Source organism: Belonocnema kinseyi, chromosome 3 (assembly GCF_010883055.1).
Source record: "Belonocnema kinseyi isolate 2016_QV_RU_SX_M_011 chromosome 3, B_treatae_v1, whole genome shotgun sequence".
NCBI classification, from domain to species: domain Eukaryota; kingdom Metazoa; phylum Arthropoda; class Insecta; order Hymenoptera; family Cynipidae; genus Belonocnema; species Belonocnema kinseyi.
In genome coordinates, this window is record NC_046659.1 from 12,931,211 (window position 1) to 12,936,358 (window position 5,148).

The 5,148-nt window shown below is 35.0% G+C and overlaps 1 protein-coding gene and 1 long non-coding RNA gene across 6 annotated transcripts in view; both read right to left on the minus strand.

The window, feature by feature from the left end:
* LOC117170371 overlaps nt 1-2,945 on the minus strand; it is a 4,151-nt gene extending 1,206 nt beyond the window's left edge. Inside the window, exons 1-2 of the long non-coding RNA XR_004466776.1 lie at nt 2,820-2,945; nt 898-1,164 (exon numbers count right to left, since the gene is read on the minus strand). This is a non-coding gene — a long non-coding RNA (uncharacterized LOC117170371). The remainder of the gene's footprint in view (nt 1-897; nt 1,165-2,819) is intronic.
* LOC117170366 (glycerol kinase-like) overlaps nt 1-5,148 on the minus strand; it is a 331,719-nt gene that overhangs the window by 270,696 nt on the left and 55,875 nt on the right. The window lies entirely within an intron of this gene.

Below are 5,148 nucleotides of genomic sequence, written 5' to 3' on the forward strand. Positions count from 1 at the left end.
ATGTATTGTATACCAGGATGTACAAAAAGCTTAAATTTTAATGAAGTTTTGTGTAAGTTTTAAGTCAAGATGTAAATGGTGTAATAAAACCATTTTATTATAATAATTATAATGTTATAAAATTCAAACGCAAATTATTTAGAACTTTTATAGCACTAATGGATCTTGGGCGGGCAACCCGGGAATATCGCGGCCATGCTTCATGGCCGGACGCTGGGCAGCGCAGCGTGATGATGCTGGCCGGATTCCGACCAGAAACCCCGCCCACAGCCCGACTTAATGTCGCGTTCCCCGACCAGCTCCCGCTTGAAAGTCGGGCTTTCCAGCCGTAAACTAGCCAGCCCTCGAACTTAAATTTACACCCGGGAAAAAGAGTTAAAATAAGAGAAATATGCATTCAAATAACATTGGCCTTTAGGCGTCCTCTTCAGAGAAATTTTAATACGAAAGTAATAGGGAATATTTGTATGTGACGCTAATATTACTTAAAAAGCAGAATTGAATTTGAAGTTTATTATTCAGAAATTATTAGCATTTTTATCTTTAGCATTTCTGAGCAATGATTGTACCTTTCAAAAAATTAAACTTCAGTTAAAATCTCAATCCAACAATCTTCTGAGTCTATTTGACTGTTAATCGGTTTGAAATATCTGATGAAATCATAATCAAGCAAGCTTTAAATTCAAGATGGTAGTGACTTATCTTTTTGTTATTTCTTCCTTAAGTCCAGCAAAAATTAGAATTCTCCTTTTAACAATTATTCTTAATCACATTGAAAAAAAACTAATAAAAAAATGTCAATCAATCATTTTAGGCATTTACTTTTTGAGAAAATTATTATTATTATTATATAAATTATTATTTTTTGTAAAACTTCCTCAAATTATAATACTTTACCTGTATTTTCTGGCGATTATAAGGATTGGGAGAATTTCAGAGAGTTGTTTGAGGAGCTAATTATTCAAAATGATTCCTTATCAAATGTCACTAGAATACATTATTTAAAGTCTTCTTTGAAGGGCGAAGCAGAACAACTTTTGAAACATGTGATAATTACTGAGGTTAATTTTGTTTCCACATGGGAGTCGATAAAGGCTAGGTATAATAATAAGCGACCACTTATTACAGCTCATTCACAGGAATTTTTAAGTCTCCCGAATGTATCTAATAATGTAATATGTAATGTATATAATATATATAATATACATAATAATGTAATGTAATTATTTAATAATGTAATCTAATAATATAATGTAATAATGATTCTCTGGCGGCTCTCAAAAATTTACACCGCCCAATTGATAATTGGAGTGATTTATTAGTCTTTTTAACTACTGAAAAACTGGATACTCAATCGTTAAAGGAGTGGGAGATGAAAATTGGTTCCGAAACAAGCTTCGAAGATTAATACTAAAATGAGCTCACAAGAAAAGAATAAAAATGCTAAACAATCAGGGTTTCGGAGTCATAATGCATCTTCCACCTCTAAATGCCTCTTATTTAGGGAAAATCATCCATTGTTTAAATGTTTTCAATTTAAAACATTGTCAGTTGAAGGACGTAAGGAAGTTGTCACACGCCATTACGGTCGTTATAATTGTTTTACGTCTAGCCATAGGCCTTTTAACTATACAAGCAAACTGAAATGTAGTAAATGCGGTAGGACACACAACACCTTGTTGTATGTTAATAATTTCGAATCTATCTCATCGCCATCAGCTGACACTACATCTCTACATTCTCAATTGCCAGTTCCGAATTCTTCTACTTCACCAGATAACGATACTGGTAATGTAGCTCAGGTGGCGAGAGCAAATCATGTCTCACTAAATAACAACTCAGAAAATGATCTTTCATTCCATTTCTTAAATAATCACCCAAATCTATCGCATTCGGCATTGCTAGCAACAGCAATAATTAACTTGAAAGCTGGTAACGGAAAAGCTAATAAATTTAGGGTTTTATTGGATCAAGGTTCCGAATGTTACTTCATTTCAGAAAGAATGATGAAAATTTTGAATCCTAGTTTCCAGAAGGTTCAAGCAATAGTTTATGGGGTTGGTGGAGTTAATGTTGGCTCTTAAAGAAAATTAGCTCGATTAAATATGCTTCCTACCGAGAAAATCTGTTCTAAAGTCCTTATTCAAGCCTTAGTATTGCTCTACCTCACCTTTTATACGTCTCCTGAAAGACTTGATTTGCCTGAATTGAATTTAGCCGATCCTAATCCCTTTAGTTCCCAAAAAATAGATTTAATTTTAGGTGCTGATAAATATGGCTCGTGCTTATTACCTGGTCTACAGCAGAGGGTGTTGGACACTCTTACAGCTCAATCTACCATTTTTGGTTGGATCTTGTCAGGTCCAGTTATGGAAAATAAAATAGAGACAAGCATTACACTTACAATACATCAGAGTATAACTTGTGAAGTCTTGCATGAAGACTTGACTAAGTTATGGGAATTGGAAGAACTCCCTAATAGAGACCCCCTGACTGACGAAGAAAAGTTTTGCGAGGAACATTTCTTCATGACGCACCAACGCATAAACGATGGACAGTATTTAATACGATTACCATCTGAGAATGAGTCCCAAATAAAAATCGGTTCCTCCTTCTCTAGAGCAAAAATCGCATTGGATAGGGTTCTACGTCGATTGACTAAAAATTCAAAATTGTTCCAAGAACATTCAGCTTTTTTTTCTGAATATGAGAAATTAGGACATATGGAACTTGTGAGAGAAGAAGAGCTAGATAATTCTATTCAGATTGTGTATTTACCACACCACCCGGTATTAAGAGAAAATAGTTCTACTACTAACCTAAGAGTTGTATTTAATCCATCAAGTTTGACTTCTAACAATACTTCCTTAAATTCACACTTGCATATTGGTCCAAAGATTCTAAATGATTTAGTCTCTATTATATTGAATTGAAGATTGCCTCGTTTTGTTTACATAACTGACATAGAAAAAATGTTTAGACAAATTTTGGTAGATGCTCGTGACTGCAATTATCAAAGAATTTTATGTTGCTCACCTGATAACAATGTGGTGGCCTATCGACTTTTGACTCTCACATATGGCGCTGCCTGTGATCCTTACTTGACTAATAAAGTAATTAAGCAATTAGCTCATGATGAAGGCATTAAGTTTCCTTTGGCTAAAAGTATCCTGGAAAGTATTATCTACGTCGATGATATTTTTTTGGTGCAGATACTAAAGTAAAAGCCAAGGAGAAGCGACATCAAGTATCTCAATTGTTGGAAGCTTGTGGTTTCTACTTGCGAAAATAGGCGTCTAATGATTCAAAATTTTCAGAATATTGTCCTTCTGGAAAGCATGAAAGGGCTATAGAGTTTTCGTTAGCTGAAGATGCTCAACTCAAAGTTTTGGGCTTATTTTGGGATCCTGAATCTGACTAGTTTCATTTTAAGGTAACTCCCCCTTCAGTGGAGACTCCAACTAAGAGGAACGTTCTTTCTTTAATAGCTAAATTATATGATCCGATGGGTTGTTTAACTCCATGTTAAAAGTTTTAAACACCATCTAAAGCGAATTGTTGACGCTCACATTCTAACTTACGAAGAATTTTCTACTCTCCTAACGCGAATTGAAATGTGCCTAAATTCCCGCTCTATTGCTCCACTTTCAAATGATCCAGAAGACTTCGCTTATTTCAAACCTGGATATTTTTTAACTGGGGCTCCTTTGACCAGTAATCCCGAACCAATGATATTGTTCTTATCAAACATGATTCGCTACCGCCATGTCGATGGTTATTGGGTATAATTACTAAATGTTACAAGAGAAAGAACGATTTAGTACGATCATTTCAAGTAAAAACTAACAGTTCTGAATATCATCGACCGATTACTCAAATCTGCCTCTTACCTGTAAAATCGAAAAAGGAAAGCGAAATGTAAAATTTAATGTTAGGATATATTTAAGGAAATCGTGTAAAATAAGCAATTCTTCTCTTTGTTAATTTATTCGCACCAATAATGTACTAATAGATCACGGCGGGTGGCTAAGACCTATAGAAAATTATTTTAGTACACATTACACTAGCTTACATGGAGGGCGGCATTTATTTTTCTATTAGATAAGAATTAAACTTTAATGTTTGACGAGCTGTTATTACACTCCAGGCGGCCGGTATGTTTACAGAGAGCTTCGAAACTTATAGTTCAAGAAATTTTGCAATGTGAGTTTATCGGTGTAACGAATAAGTATGGTACAAAATCAATCAAGACAGTATGCGAGGGTACGTGAACCGCGATGGATCGTTCTCTAGTTAGTCTAGACCCTCCTGAGAGTTTTTCAAGGAGGATCTGAACAAATTGTTAAAAACTTTATTTTTTTTTCTCATGGAGTGAAATCGGAGTATGGTTAAGGTCTTAGTCTGCCGGACAGAAAAATTGTATTAATAAATCGATTGTGGCTAAGAATGCTGAATTTTCACTGACTTTGCATGAATCCGCCAAACTCTAATTTAAAAATTTATAAGAAACATTCTACATATCTAAACAGTATACGATAATAATTTTTTTTATCTGCAGAAAATATATTTATGCTAAAATTAACGCTTCACATAGACTTATTAAGAAATTACACAAATAACTATGAACTTTCATTTTACATATACAAGTCACAGCAAAAGAATAATTTAATTTAAATACCTTGGACACGATAAACCACGTTTTACCTCTTATGTGTGATAGAGATAAAAGGGTTTATTGGATCGGCCAATATATACATTTGACCCGCTTCCAGCGAAATCGCGGTAAAATTTCAGCCATAACCACGTCTCACAACCGTGAGATAGGTGGTTACAGTCTGTAAAGGAATCAATACGACGATCCAGCAAAAGCCTCGTGGACCCTAAGAACACGGAGCGACCCAAGGACAACTGCCTTCTGCATTTTTCCCGCAAGTGTTCTAGCATATTGTTGACACGTAGGGATGCTTTTTAGGCTATTAGCAAGTGAAAGCTTGGCACCTCCAAGAGCGCCGATGATAAGGACGATCAGTTTAACAGAATATCCCAGGTACAATCGTTGCAACTCCCTGATAAGGTTTCGATACCTCTCTTTCTTTTCATTCTCCTTGGCTATGATGTTTTTGTCAGCTGGTGCCGAAAATTCGATAA